The sequence below is a fragment of the Dermacentor variabilis genome, chromosome 7, assembly GCF_050947875.1.
Source record: "Dermacentor variabilis isolate Ectoservices chromosome 7, ASM5094787v1, whole genome shotgun sequence".
Taxonomy (NCBI): domain Eukaryota; kingdom Metazoa; phylum Arthropoda; class Arachnida; order Ixodida; family Ixodidae; genus Dermacentor; species Dermacentor variabilis.
Genome location: NC_134574.1, coordinates 33,758,132 through 33,774,323, shown reverse-complemented (window position 1 = coordinate 33,774,323; position 16,192 = coordinate 33,758,132).

Here is a 16,192-nt window from a genome sequence, read left to right as displayed (position 1 = left end):
ATTAAGCCCACAATGTTCCGGTATTGAAAATTTAAAGCAAGACTTTGGAAATATCAATTCACCTTTCGCATCAAAATTTTATTAGAACTTTATGCCCATAAAGTGTCAGAATTGAAATCCAAGCGCTCCCGATTCCGCAGCCTCAGCGAGATGCCGCGACAAGCCCGCCGCCATGCCTTTGGAACTTTGTGCTCGGATGGAGCTCCTTGCGTTCCGATATGTGACTCCCGGTGCATGGGCGTTGTCGCGAAATCCACCCCGATTTCGCAATGTTCGCGCTAAAATGTTTTTTTTTTGTTTTCGAGCGTGAAAAGGACACTCTAGACAAAATCGAGCATGAGTTCCGGCGCCGAGGGTTGTTTTGGCCGGCGGCGCATGGACACCACGAAAAAATTTCGGGGGGGGGGAGGGCTGGAGCCCCATAAGCCCCCCCCCCCTGGGTACGCCCCTGACTGGCACGCGCCGGAAAGCTTCGGCGCGCGCCGAAGCTTCAAAAGCGTCAAAAGCGTCGGTCGGCAACACGGTGAAGCGTAACGACGCGCAGCGATTATGTCTACTGCCGATGCTAGAAGTTTGCCGACGCGCGGCGAAGCTGCGCCGGCGTGCACCAATGAGAGGCCGCGACGCGTTGCAGGCGTCAACCAATCGAAGGCCACGCAGCCTCCGCCTGCTATGCCTGTAATCGCCGACCATGCGAAGGCACCGGCACCAACGATTGTCCGAGTTCTTTGGACGCACGACGCGCGCGACAGTGTTCCTGAAAGACAGTGTTGTAATAGTAGGCCGACAACGACACGACCGACCGACGACCGTGGGTTGTGGCAGTGCGACGTGGATCCGAAGCTACTTCGAACGACGCCGACTGATCCACCTTGTCCACTGGGTTCCGCCGGGGTCAGTGCGATCGTCTGCTAAAACAGCCAACCGAATCACGATTGCCGCAACGTCTGTGCTTGTTGTATGTGTATTTTGTTGTGCTCAAAACGAATGGAAACATGTTTACGAGCTCCGAAGTCTGGATAATCAGCACTCGCCTACCGCCGATGTTGTTTACGTTGCGCGTAGGCCTAGCGCGCCCATTCGACAGGTGTTCGTAACTGGCGAGTGAACGGACTCAGCTGAGAAACTCTGTCGAAGGAAATGAATTTTCGGGTCCGTTAGGTGCTGCAGTGATTTAAAATATGGCACTCCTTACTTCGTGTGATGTGTGAAGTGGTGAATGAACCGTGTGGAGCTTGAGTTGGTCAACCGCGCCGTGTTTCGTGTGGTGTCGGGTGACTCAAGTTTAACGGGCAAGCTCTGCAATGTTTCCAGCGGTAAAGATAACTTCCGAAAGCGAAAGACACTAGTAGCCCAACTATGGGAAGTACTTACATAATCAGCCGTGCCGCCTGTTTCAGTTGACACTGCGCTCTTCTATTCGGCATGTGAATGCAGTTCAGTACAAGTTCGCTGTAGTCCTTCGCTCAACTCTTTCAAGTGCATCCGTCTTTTGGGCTAGTTGGGGATAAATCGCTCGTGTAGCAGCGTATACCACGATTGCTTCGATGCCCGCTTCAGAAGCAGCAAGTACGGAGTCAATGAAACTGTAATTGATTTTTTATCACTTTTTGTTTATGGATAGTGTAGATTGTGTGAATGCATTGTGGGGAAGGTGAAAAGATGTCATCAGTGCTTTGTGCAGCGTGTATGCTTAAACGGCTTGAATCTCTTGAGCTTCTACTAAAATCTTTCTTGCTGCGATACTATAAATTGTAGTCAGGGCAAAGATCTACTCAAAACCAAGTTACTGATGCATCTGCGCAGAATGTGTTTGATTAACAAGTTAACACTTCCACAATAACAATATGCTGATGCACAGCATATGTGCTTATAATAAATACATTCCGTAAAGGTGAGCGACTGGGCCTACAATATCAAACATTGTAGTAGCACCGTAAAAAGTGCTACCATGCGTATTAGCCACAACGAAACTGCTGCACGTCCAACCTTCTTCTTTGGAGGCACCTCTACAAAGACTTTTTGGGCCCTTCCCATTCTGGGTGTAACAATTAGTTCTTCTCTCAACTTTTCCGCATATGTCACCAGCACTGTATGTAAGCACTGGTCCATTCTTGGGTTTGTGTCTCGTGTCTCCCTTCCCTGATGACCTGTTTTCCGAGCACTCTACACTTCTATCATTCTGTCACGACTTGAGTACTGCTCATCAGTATAGTTCCTGTACCAAACTCGCGACGCTAACAAACTTAAGCTTGTTAAGCGCCGGACACCTAGCACCCTTTACTCCCGTCTTTTCGGTTGTCGCAAGCTCATGCCAGCCTCCGAGGTTTGCCTAAAACCCCTCAAGTAGCACACCCTGCAATACCCGCGGAACATTGCACTAGTCTATACTGCAGGGTGCTTGACGACTCTCTGGACAGCAGTAATCTTTCCTCAGTTCGTCTGAATAAGTCAGCACAGCCTGAGCCCTCATTGCGCCTCTATGGCCCGACACCACAACTCCATGATTATATCTGGCATACAGAGCTTTCTCTCCACCCCCCTGGCCATTTGGATTCTCCCTCCTTGGAACCAGACTGAATTGGCACTCCTGTGTGTTGTGCACCTGTCGAATATGTGCGTGTGTGCCATGCTGTGTTATTGAGCAAGTGTGTGTGCGCGTGGAGGGGAAGGAAGTGTCTTCTGCATCCTGCAAATTCCTGCTCTAGATGGCTGGTTATCAGATGCTCTAACATACAGGCATCAGCCTTTTTTTTAGCCTAGAGTGCCAAGTTACCACTAAGGTTATTATTAGAATCATCCCTACGACCACATTCATAGTGTTGAAGCCAGCGCGACACACAATTCAAGATATTTCTGGAGCTTTGTGGGCTCTCTCTTCTAAAAAGAGTGCCAAAGGCGTGCGCCTTCTTCATGAAAATAGTGGTGTTGTCTCGAACACTGCTGATGCCTTTGCAGAACATTTCAGTTTGCTATGTGGTGTGAAATATGCTTCAAGTAACCTTCCTTCTCAGTCTGGCACCTTGTACGCTATCAGTCAATGAAAACCTTGTTTCCAAGTATATGAAGTGCCTTAAACTTTGCCTTAAACCTTCCCTTTCTTGTGGTGTTGTTGGTATTTCTTCCGCGGAGCTTAACCCTTTGAGACGCTGTCTACACAATTGTGCACAGCAGGAGAGTGCATCAATAGCGAAAGCACCGATGAAAGTAATCGTATTTAAACTGTTTTTCATACATCTTGAAACACCTATTTTTGGAACTGTGTTGCAATTTTGAATAACATGTAGAATGTTTTAACAAAATGAGTGGGAAGGTAGACGGCTGGGTGTTTTTACTCTGTCAGTATGTTGTATGTAGCGGGTTCACTTCTTTCGTTGCTTTTTACAATGCCGTTAACCCGGCATAATTTTCAAGTGGGTGGATAAGTGCTTTTCAAGCTTTTCAAAACACGAAATAGTACATGTTCTCATATCTTGTGTTCCTATAGTGAGTTTTTGCATGGAGTCGAAATTTTGTAAACTTGACAAAACTCGCTAAACAATTGAAAATTCTTAATATTTTCTGCAGCTGTACACTTTCTACGATTCTAAAGATGCAAGAGATGTGGTGAAAGCAACTTTTCAATCAACGGGATAAAGTGGCGTCTGAAAGGGTTAAGACGTATGGAAGCATACTTGTTCCCCATTCTCACAAGCACCTTCAATAGTTCCCTAAAGTCTAGTACCTTTTCTAGCACTCGGAAGGTAGCATGGACATTGCCCATGCGCCCATGCACAAGTCAGGTGCTAGATGGGTAGTTACTAACTGCCGATCTATATCTATCCTCTGCAGTGCTTCAAAAATGTTTGAATCGATATTGGATTCCTGGCTTTGTGTTAGTGCTAAAAATATTTTAATAAATGAACAGCATGACTTTGTGGGCTGCCAACTTAAAACTATTTCAGACTGTCAACAGTGTTCACCACTGCATCGACTTCCAAAATGACATTTTTTCACTCTCAAACTTGTGCAGAAACAATAAGCACTATTAAATGCTTCCAACACTATGGCATTAAGTTATATGCAGAAAACGTACCATGTGAAATTTTGATACACCCTACGTGACGCTCCACTCCTTAGTGTCGATGAAATGAAAGATCTTGGTGTGTACTTTGACAAAATGCTAAGCTTCTCTTCACATAGATAATTACACAACATTTCCACTCACCTGCTGTGTTCCTGAAATTCTACTGTGTGCCTGCAACTACTAGAGTATGTCTTTGTAGGAGGGGGTGCAATCAGCAAATCTAATTCTGACCTGATTAAACGCATCCAGAATAAATTGATATCTATATAAAGCACCACTTTTGCCATTCTGGCGACCACAGTTGAGCCTTCTCAAGTATACTTCAACTCGCACCTCTAGATTTAACACTTAATTAATCACACCTCCTGTTCCTTTATAAGGTGGTCCATGACATTATACATTCCCTAAAGCTTCTTGATCATATGCATTTGTTCGTGCCGCAACAGTATACCAGGTAGCATTCCACATTCGTTGCCTGGGCTTGTTGCAAGGTTGTGCAAGTAAGACTCGACTCAAAAACATACTTCAGAGTTCATTTCCTGTGTTTTGTGTATCTGTAGATAATCACGTAGGATTAACTCCCTTTTACTTTTCGTTTCCTTTTTTCCCTATTTGTTTCTCTATCTTGCATTTTTTTGTCTACTACATTCATGTTTTCTGTACATTTTGTCACGCATAGTGCCCGTTAAGTGCACCAGTACAAAGGCTCTCTATCTTTTCCTGGGCACTACAATAAAAATTTGCATGACTGATTATTATCGTCGTATAATATCATGCTTTTTAAGTATGTACTAGTATACTTTTTCAGTGTAGTAGCTTTTGTGCACATAAAAAAGGCGTCAATTAAGAAAGTGCCATAATAATGTGCCTGATCATAAGCATTGTGCTATTAATTTCTTCTGAGTTTTAATAATGGCTGGCTACTGTATGCAGTGTTGTGCAATAAAATAATATGCCGCAGCAATTATTGCGTGCGTCGCAGAACAAATTGAATGTATATTTCTCAGTCAAAACATCATAGCAGGCTGAAAACAATAAACTGCAATTTTTCTTTTTGTTGTGACGAAGTGCATAAATTGTGAAAATAACCTGTTTATATATGGTTATACTATGCAAATGAGCTGCTTCCATACATTCGAATAAGCGTTTCAATAGTACGACTTGGCGGAGGGAAATGAAAGACCCCTATTAAAGCCCTCCTATTCTCAAGCTTGTATTATCTGACGGTATGTCATTTCATTAATGTAATGAAAGACAAACTTGACATGTGGAAACCAGTTACAATAGAACATGGCCCTTGCACTGTGAAAATGTTTTGTAGCAATACAATCAATGTGAAGGCCTCTGGATGCGCTGCTGATGCATCAAAACAACCTAGAATAATAGACGTGCTCCATGGGCTAGATTTTACAGAATCAAGAATTGGGGGGAGACAAGATACGAATTACATACATTTTAGCTGTTCTAGTTTTCTTTTTTTTTTGTGAGTGCTACAGATGTTTCAATCCTCTTTTGCTGATTTTCTCAGAATCCACATTTTCACGTTTCTTTCATGCACCAACAAGCGCAATTATATTGACACGGATGCTTTATGTGTATCCGGTTACCGTATTTCACCGGCTAAAAATCTTAAACGTTATCGCTCGGTGCAGGACGCGCCTGCACGTATCGGAATTTTCGCGAATGCTATCGATGGTGCTGTCTGTTTTCGACGAGCCTTGTTAATCTGATTGCATACGCGACACGAATTTTGTAGTAGTTTCTGGAAGGCACGTGGGCACCAGCGAATATGCTGTAACTTTCGACGACTGACGTATGCAAGCCGACGCGCTTGACCCGCAGATGAGATTTTCGACGATTGCCGACATTTCTCGCCGCTATCGTTGCGATTGAGTCAGCACTATTTATTTACCGTCGCTACTACGTGGTAATATTTCCAACACAGATTTTTTCAGTGATACTTTGCACGCCAAATTTTTACATACTTGGCTGTGCAATCAGCTACCAATAAATGAAATGGTACAACAGTTTTTGATATGACATGGCATCGTCGTGCAGGTGTTTGCAAAGCGATCTTGCAGACAGACGACGCGCGAGCGCTGATGTCGACATTTTGTACACTATTGTTACTTCAAAAATAAAACAAACTGTTGCGGCAGGTGTATATTCATTATTCAAAGGTGTTTTTTATATCTAAAATCACATACAGATCACTAACTTATTGTTTCAAGCTTAGTTTACAGCAGGCTGCTTTAGGCCGGACTTTGACGGATAAAGACAGAATAGTCCAGCAACAGTGCGCCGCAGTCGAGGAGCGAGCTTCGGCGCGCGTCGGAGCTTCTGTCCAGTGGTTGCGTGCCCTCTTCCTCCCACCAACGAGAAGCGAAGCGTTCGCTTGTCGGCGCGGTGCCGAAGCTTCCCGTCGCGTGCCAGTGGTTGGACCATTACGTGCGCGCAGGCAGTACGCAGGCCTCCGCCGGCGTCTTTCGCGACCCAGTCCTAACTAGGGTCACTGGAAAAAATTTCAGACTGCCGCATTCGTTTTCCCCGCGCCGTCGACGCGTTCTTTGGCCCAACTGTACCACGTGACTTTGGGGTGCCATATACCTTCCAAGCGCCGGGCGGGCCGGCTGAGTTAGAGCGCAGGCAGCGCAGGTTCCCTACGTTCTTTGTGATCCGATTGTCGCGCCCGCGTTTGACTGCAAGGAAATCATGCCTGGCTGCTCCGCCTTCGGATGCAACAATCGAACTGAGTCTGGAAAGACTTTTTTCTAGATTCCGACTGGGAAAAATGACCGACAGCGTCGTTCTGCGTGGTTACACAGGATCGGCCGGGAGAACTTCAAGCCTACAAAAAACACCGGCGTGTGCGAGGTATAAGTACACCTTGCTTGTGCTTTTCGGCACTGCTTTAGAAGATATTTAAGCAAAGTGCACGCGGTGTTAGCGATGCTACAAAAATAGGAGTTCATTGCAAGGATCGTTCGCGTCTTGCACGCTTGACGCGGGTACACGTGTACGCGTTTGTTGCTCAACACACGCTGTTATTCTGTGCTCGTGGCATGCGAAGGCAAACTTGTCGCGCGGCAATTCCGCGTCCTCACGTACACCAGGTACTCGCATGATTTCTCCGCGCACGTGAGCGGGCTCTCGCCTCCAGTCACTCGCCCCATATATGGCACTTGTTTTTCCCAGATCGTGACGATCGCAGTCAATAACAACATGGCCAATACGAGGCCCATGATACTTCCTTTTTTCCACTTATCCTTTGCTCATTTATACATACGCATTTCGAACTTGAAACCAGTGGCCAGGTGATATTCACAACGCATGCTTCAAACTTTCAGCTTGTAAGCCGAGCACACGCAATGAACTGAAGTGAGCATACATATGTTTTATGTTGAAATGCTATGGTGCATACCCAAATAATGTTGTGCTTGATGCATAACAAGAAATACAAAACAACAGAACACCCAGTAGCTTTAGTTTTACTCTGTCACTATGCATGTTACCTAAAATGCTCCAAAAGCACAAGACTTCTATACATCGCCTATGTAACTTATAAAAAATAGTGCTGCGTTCCTGCTTTTTTACACAGGCAGCAAATTTTGGCAGTTTCAGAAAACAGTCATAAATAAGTTGAGAACAGTAGCCGCGCATGGGGTACGCACTATACAGCCGTGTTCATAAGTCGCAATGTAGCAAACCCTTCACGCAAATGGCTCATATTGACCTTCCACAAGATTTAGTGCGAAAAATGGTCATCGAAGTTGGTTTTTACGCCTGGTGTGCACAGATCGTCTTACGATCACGGCCAAACACCGGTGCGCACACGGCAGTCGCAGTGTCTCGTGCGTATACGGCGGACGAAGTCACCCAGCAGAATCGAGAACGCGCGGTATCCGTTTACAAACTAAATTAAATGTGTCCGATTTAGCTTGTGAAATTATAAAATGAACGTACGTGCCTGTCACACTGTCAGGTGTTTGCTTCGTCCTGCTTGAAAACATTCAATAGAAGCCGACGGCGGTCCAGGATGTTCATGCCCAAAAGTACAAGCTTGCCTCATTCCGGCTAGAAGTGACGAAATGTTTCCTTTGTAGCTCGCTCTGCGGAAGGGGAAAAAAACGCACGCAGAAGCTCCCGATAGCAGCGCTAAGCTGCTGCCCACAATCGTAGCGCAGTCCCAGCAGTATAAACACGATCGGCGTGCAAAACAGCCACCGGCTGCATTACTTCGCACAAAATAAAATTTTATTTTCGTTCTTAGCAACCATTATCTCCGTGCACAAAGTACTTGTACTTCAGTAAACACGCAACCCGATGTGTCACCGAATATCAAGCTCTTCCATTACGGCGGCCTTCCCGCGACACAGTCGGCTTGGGAGGTATATGGCGGTGGCCGCTCAGTGTTGCCACTCAAATCCCGACCTTTGCGGTACTCTAAAATTTTTTCCAGTGACTCTAGTCCCAACCAGTGCCACCGGAAGCCCATGCTGCATCTTGGACCGCACCGAGAGCTAATCCTCGGAGGACGCGTGACAATCGTCCCATCTGTTATTCTTGCTGCCCTCCTGGACACGTCGCCCGATATTGCCGCCGTCGCCCTCAAGCGTTCGACGATGCCTCTGGGCCCTTCCAGTGCGGCAGCCAGCCCTTTCGCCAATACGCCGCTCCTTCACCCCAACCGTATGCTCGTGATGACCTCCCAGAATTTCCGTCGCGTCGTTCGCCATCCCTCCGCCGACGCTCGCCCTCCCCAATGCGCCGGCGACCGGCACCACCTGACTAGGAAAACTGAACGTCGCAGTTCAAGAAGCAACAATTGCACCCCATTCGAACTGTCTAAGTGATGGCGCCTGTCCTGCTAACGTGGTCGAAATTTGCGTAGAAGGTGTTCCTGCGTTCGCTCTTGTGGATACCGGCGCAACCGTTTCTGTGATAGCCGCCAAACTGTGTCGTTCGCTGCGCAAGGTGACCACGCCGCTTTCTGGACTGTCGCTTCGTACGGCTAGCGCGCAGCACGTCACTCCGCATGCAGCCTGTACTGTACGTGTGTTCATTCACGGCATTGTTGACATCGTCGAGTTTATTGTTCTTCCCACCTGCTCGCATGACGTCATCCTCGGATGGGACTTCTTACCCCGTCATAAAGCTGTGATCGACTGCGCACGCACCAAAGTTGAATTTGCCCCTTGTGACGCAACCTTGGATGAAGATTGTGACCGCCCTTTTAAACTTACCGTGCGCGAGGACACAGATATTCCACCTGGCTCCTTCGCCATCGTACCCGTCTCTTGCGATGCCATCCCTGATGCAACGGTCCTCTTCACACCGTCCGACGTCTTCATGAGCCGTAAAGCTCTCCCACTACCCTTCGCAACGCTTGACATGGCCAGCAGCTGCAGGAATATATACTTTTACAATCCCCTCTGTGCGCCTATTACGTTGCTCGTTGGCGAATGCCTTGGCTTCCTGGAAGCGCTCGACTCCTCGTCTTTGGTTGATGTCCCCGAAGACTCTTTTTATGTCGACTCCGGCCAACTATCTTCGATTTCCGCGCTTGAGGAGACGTCCAGGGATGCGTTCTCGAGTGCAATTGCCGATACCCTCACACCTGCCGAACGCGCCGACCTTCTTGATCTCCTGCACCACTTTAGAAGTTCACTCGACGTTTGAGAACCTCACCTGGGCGGCACGTCGGAAGTGCAGCACTACATTGACTCCGGTTCACATCAGCCGTTACGTCAACGACCGTACCGTGTCTCTGCCGAAGAGCGTCGTATCATTACCACCCAAGTCAAAGATATGCTGCGCCGTGATGTTATTCAACCTTCGCACAGTCCCTGGGCATCTCCTGTCGTCCTCGTTCGCAAGGACGGGTCTATTCGCTTTTGCGTCGACTACCGTCGGTTAAATAAGGTAATGCGCAAAGACGTCTATCCTTTGCCGCGCATCGACGACGCCCTCGGCAGTCTTCAGGGAGCAGAATTCTTCTCGTCCCTCGCCTTGCGTTCAGGGTACTGGCAGGTCCCGATGGCTGCAGCAGATCGCCAGAAAACCGCATTCATTACGCCTGACGGCTTATATGAATTCAACGTGTTGCCTTTCGGGCTTTGTAACGCCCCTGCCACCTTTGAACGACTCGTGGATAACACGCTGCGTGGCCTCAAGTGGTCTATATTTCGGTGTTACATCGACGAGGTCGTGGTTCTGTCGCCTGATTTTTCGACTCACCTGTTCCGCCTCAGACTGGTTTTGACCTGTCTAACGAACGCTGGCCTCCAACTCAACCTCAAGAAGTGCCCGCTTCGCCGCCCGAGAGCTCACCATTTTAGGCCATGTTGTGTCGAAGCACGGCGTTCTACCCGATCCTGCAAAACTTCGAGCAGTCGCTGAGTTTCCGAGGCCTCAGACCATCACACAACTTCGAAACTTTGTGGGCTTATGCTCATATTTCCGGCGCTTTGTCCGGAATTTCGCATCGATCCTGGCACCATTGACTCAGCTTTTACGCGGTGACGCCGCCCTCTCCTCTTGGTCCCCTGCATGTGGCTCCGCCTTTGCTACGCTGCGTCGTCTTCTCACCTCCCCGCCTATTCTTCGCCATTTCGACCCGTTAGCTGCAACTGAGGTACATAACTGAGCCAGCGGGGTTGGTCTCGGCGCCGTCCTCGCCCAACGAAAGCCCGGTTACCCCTAATACGTAGTCGCCTATGCGAGTCGCACGCTGACGAAGCCTGAGGGCAATTACAGCGTGACCGAAAAAGAGTGCTTGGCCTTAGTATGGGTATTTCGCAAGTTCCGACCATATCTGTACGGGCGCCCGTTCGACTTGGTCACAGATCACCACGCGCTTTGCTGGCTCGCGAACTTGAAAGATCCTACTGGCCGCCTGGCCCGTTGGGCACTGCGTATCCAGGAGTGCGATATTCGCGTCGTTTACCGCGGTGGAGTCACACACTCAGACGCCGACGCCCTGTCTCGTACACCTTTACCTGCAGACTCGGCCTGCGGAGCAACTTCCGCGCACTCCGTGTCATCCCTCAAAATGGACTCCTTTGCCACCGCACAACGTTGTGACCCGTGGATCGCTTCTCTTTTCGACTATCTATCTGGATCATTGACCATCCTTGTATCCCGAACCCTCCGACGCCATGCACTTCATTACGCCATTCGTGACCAGCTGCTCCACCGACGCACTTGCACTACTGGAGGCCGTCGGTGGCTTCTGGGGATTCCCCGCAGCTTAAGGTCACAAATATGTGCCTCTTTCCACAACGATCCGCAGTCTGGCCAAGCCGGACTCTTGAATACTTACGAACGAATTCACCACCGCTGCCACTGCCGCGGCATGTACAATTTTGTACAAAAGTTTGTTCGATGCTCTCTTGACTGTCAACGCCCCAAATCGCCAGCTTTACGCCCATTAGGTGCCTTGTAGCCGCTCCCGTGCATTGCCACACCCTTCGATCGCGTCGGCATCAACCTATACGGCCCGCTTACCATGACGCCAGACGGCAGTCGGTGGATCGTAGTTGCTGTTGACCATGTGGCACGTTACGCCGAAACTGCTGCTTTACCAAGTGCTACAGCGCGGGATGTAGCCTCTTTCGTCCTACATCGCTTCTTGCTTCGGCATGGCGCACCTCGAGAACTCCTCAGCGATCGAGGTCGCGCCTTTTTCTCCGAAGTCATCAAAAGTTTGCTTTCGGAATGCCATATTATTCACCGGACAAGCACGGCATACCATCCCCAGACTAACGGGCTCACAGAGCGATTTAACCGCACACTTAGTGATATGCTCTCGATGTACGTGGCAACTGACCATGGTAACTGCGACCGCATCTTTCCATTCATCACGTTCGCGCACAACGCCGCGATTCAGCCTAGTACGGGATTTTCACCTTTCTTCCTCTTGTATGGCCACGAGCTTACGCGTACCATCGACACGCTCCTTCCATACCGTGCTGAGGCCTCCGAGTGTCTACCTGTGTCCGACGTCGCCCGACAAGCCGAAGAATGCCACCAGCTAGCGCGCTCCTTTACTGCAGAGCAAGAGCAGCGCCAGAAAGAAAACCGCACCGACACGCTTCCAAACACCACCTACGCTCCAGGCGTTCTTGTGTGGTTGTCTGTCCCTTTGCAAACGCCTGGGCTTTCCTCGAAACTCGTCCCAAAATTCGAAGTGCCTTACCGAGTCTTGGAACAAACATCTCCGGTGAACTTTCTCATTGAGCCACTGTCACCACCTGAAGACTTGTGTCAGCGTGGACGTGATATTGTCCACGTCTCGCGTCTCAAGCCCTACCACGACCCTTTGCCTCCAATTCTTAAGGCGCCTGGTTGACTCTTTTTGTCCGGTGGGAGATTGTGAAGAAGAAGACGCGTCTCGCGACACAGCCGCATCGCCAACGCGCGGCTCGGCTCGGCTCTTGCTGTTGATTGCTGGCGTCTTTTTGGACAGTGATTCGGGCTGTTTCCCCATTCGCGGTCGCTGTACCTTTGCATTAGGAGCCGCCAATAAACCTCTTCTGAAGTCCTAATTCTGAGGAATGTGGTATTCCTGAGACAACAGAACACGTCTTGCGCACCTGTCCGCGATTGGATATGCAGAGAAAATCGCTGATAGACGCATTCTCAGAATTTGTCCTTGGACCATTAACTGAAGATGTTCTATTGGGACCTTCGCCTGATCCTTGTCATGAGCTTGATAGTCTGAAGGCACTCAACAAAAACAACAAGACTGGACAAGGGACTGAAGGGTCTTGGAGTGGGGAAAATTCTCACTACCATCTTCATCCTCATAACCAACATCTTCTCTATTCTATCTTTGTTTTCTCCTTTTCCCCTTCTAACGCCGAGTAGAAGGTCAAAACTTTGATTGAGGCCGACCTCTCAGCTTTTCTATCATAACAAATACCTCTCTCTCTCCCACAAAAATAGTTCTGTATTGTGTTTTTGTTTCTCTCTCCTTTTTCTCTCATTTTTCGCATTCCCTTTTTTCTTCCCCTTAAAAGGTAGCCAACCGGAAATATCCTCTCGTTAACTTCCGCGTTTATACTTTGCCTTTTTTTTTCTCTCTCTTGCTTGTCTAGATTTATTCGTTTGATGCGTCACTGGTGGCGTTGTCGATGCTTTCGATCTGCCTTTCCACTAACAGTCTTATTCTTGGACCCTCATCCGTTCTGAGTATATGCGATGTGCTAGTTTCATTACCATCATTGTTGCGTGTGAATATTCTTGCGGTCGGCGCTGTTATTACCAGCATGACGACTCAGAAATACAGGTCTACGCAGTGTCAGCATACCAAACACAATATATGGCATACACACTAAGCACCCCCGTTCATTTTAGTATTCCTTGTGGTCGTCTGCGAACGAAAAGAACCGACACTAACGCCCTCAAAAACAGCGTAGACTGTTTTTACACGCACTGCATTCTCTGAAGTAGAACGCCTCCACATACTTCATCAGATGTGCAAGATGGTTTGTTCCCCAAGGGCGAACGTATTGCACTTTACAAACTGGAAAATTACTTTAAACCCTTGTTTGAGGAAGAATGTGTCGCGAACGTCTATCGTTAAAAACATGCAGCATACTTTCTGTCCTCTCACCGCTTCGCCAATGTGAGGCATTGCTTCCTGATTCGTCGGCAACACTCTGCGCCTGTTTGGTCTCGAAATGCGCAGCTGATTAGACCGCTGTAAGAAGGGTTTCTGGCGTCTTTTCTGGCAGCAGGGCGGATATCAGCCTGTTTTCTCATTAGTCTTCCGGAGCGGTTCACGAATTGCCGTACCGTAACTGTGGCTGCGGCTTCTTTAAGGCTATTTTAATGCATTTTATGCACCTCGTTCACTGAAGATATACATCGGCAAATGGTTCTCTATGCTTTTACTTCGTCTTGAGATCGGTCGCTTCATTATCTCCCATCTGCTAGCTCGGGCGACGGAGAGAACCAACTACCACGGACCACCAGGAACCCCTCGTAGCTTGTCAACGAGGTGCATGATAGTTCAGCACAATGCGTTGGCGGGCTAGTTGGTGCGAATCCATGAATACTTTGTTTAGCGCAAAGCAAGAGACAGCGCCTTGTCATGTCGTCTTTCTTGTGTCTGTTGTTTTGCGCTAAAGAAAGTATTCAAGGTGCATGAACTCCCAAGCAGCAGCTGCCAGCCAGCAGAAGCTTCATCAAGAGCAGCATCGCCTGCCTACAAAAAGCTGCTTCCTGAGCGCTGCTCCCTCAGCTCAGGCGTCAATTGTAGAGCCATATAGATTCCACCAATTTGAGAGGACTTGCCTGAAGTATGGTTCACGCAGGTCAAGGCCCAGTGTCCCTAGAATGCATCACCGAGAGCTTGACACATTACGACTTCTTCGTTCTGGAGTGGACATGAAATAGGCGGATGACATTTTACAAGAGGCAAATTGGCCCAAATTTTCACACACTGTTGCTCTTGAAGGGCAGTTAGTTTCGTATTGAAAGACCAGATTTCTACGTTTAGATTACGGCGTCTACCACCACTTGGATACCCCCTCTCGGGAACATTGTTGGTACCTGTCGAGTGACAGGTACGAACAATGTTCGGTAGGGTAGCAAGATCGATTACTTAAACTGATTTGATCCGAAACCAGCACGATGGTTACATTGTTATGGGATTGGCATGCGGTGCGGCACTAGAACTTGTGTTCCTGTCAAAACGGTAAATTTAGGAATACGTCGGCGGTGATCATTGTGGATGTTGACTGATTAGCCTTAACTTCTATGAAGTGCCAATAGGGCTATGACAGACACGTTAATTAGCGGCTGCAAGTTAGACATCACCAAGCGAGAGAGAGAGAGAAATAACTTTTGTTTATATAGCCGGCAGATTGGTGGAGGGGCCAACCCCACCTATATGGCGGCCAGAAACCCTTGAGCTCTAGCGGCATGCTCGGCCGGCTGGACGGCCGAAGTTGGTCTTCGGGGTTCGAGCTGAGCAACATGGTCTCCCACTGCTTCCTATCCTTACTTTTCTTGCGCTTTCGCGGCGCCCGAGGACAGGCCCAGAAAATGTGATCAAGGACCGCCGTTTCTTGAAAAATTTACATTTGGCCGAATATTGGTCCCGGTAATAAAAGATTATAAGTCACCGGATTTGGACACGTACTTGTTTGAATGAGGCGCCATGCCCCCGCCTACTGCTTATTAAGTGATGGGTGTGCCGGAGGGAAACGCACCCTCCCCAATCTGTAATAGTAAGTTATCTCCCTGTAGCCAACCAGCCGGTTCCTGTAAGCCCCAGCCGCGGCGCCCCAGTGGCTCAGCTTGTGAGTCCTCGAGCCACGGTGTCGGCCGCCTCATTGCCGGGGAGGGAGGAGTGTACAGGCACCCAGATGATATGGACAACCCGCTGACCGCAGAAGTTTGCGAGGATTCCTTGTGATTCCGCCTAAATGGGCCCCTTTGCGTAATTTAACATGGCGGTTTTAGAATAACTAACTATTATCGTGGCCAGTGTGGAATCCATTGCGAGAGCAATGGCCGACTCTTCAGCCACCTCGGCTCTGTTGGTTATAATAGATCCGCTGACCATAAGATGACCTTCCGAGTTCACTGCAACGATAGATATATTCTGATTAGTCGTGTACACTGCCGCGTCAACGTACACCACGTCCTGAGAGCGTTGGAATGTCCTGTGTATAGTCCTTGCCCTTACCTCCCGCCTTTCCCTGTGGTGTTCGGGATGCACGTTTTTGGGTAACGGTGCGATAATAGGATGCTTCCTTATGTCTTGGGGAATGTCTACTTTAGTGGCATACGGTGATGCGTACGTTACTCTAAGCTTGTTAAATATGTGTATACCAGTAAGTATTTGTGTGAGTCTTTCGTATTGCGCTATCGTATGGGCTTCTATGAGTTCTTCGAGCGCGATGTGGACCCCTAAGGCTAGGAGCCTGTCATTCGATGTGCTTATCGGCTAACCTATGGCTTGTTTTAATGACCGTCTAATGATGCCTTTGATTTTTGTCTGAATGGTGTATTCAATTTTTCGACTGGGAGATATATGTAAGGGGTTACATATACTATGCGGCTAATGACAAAAGCATGGACTAGTCGTACCAGATTGTCCTCTTTCATCCCATA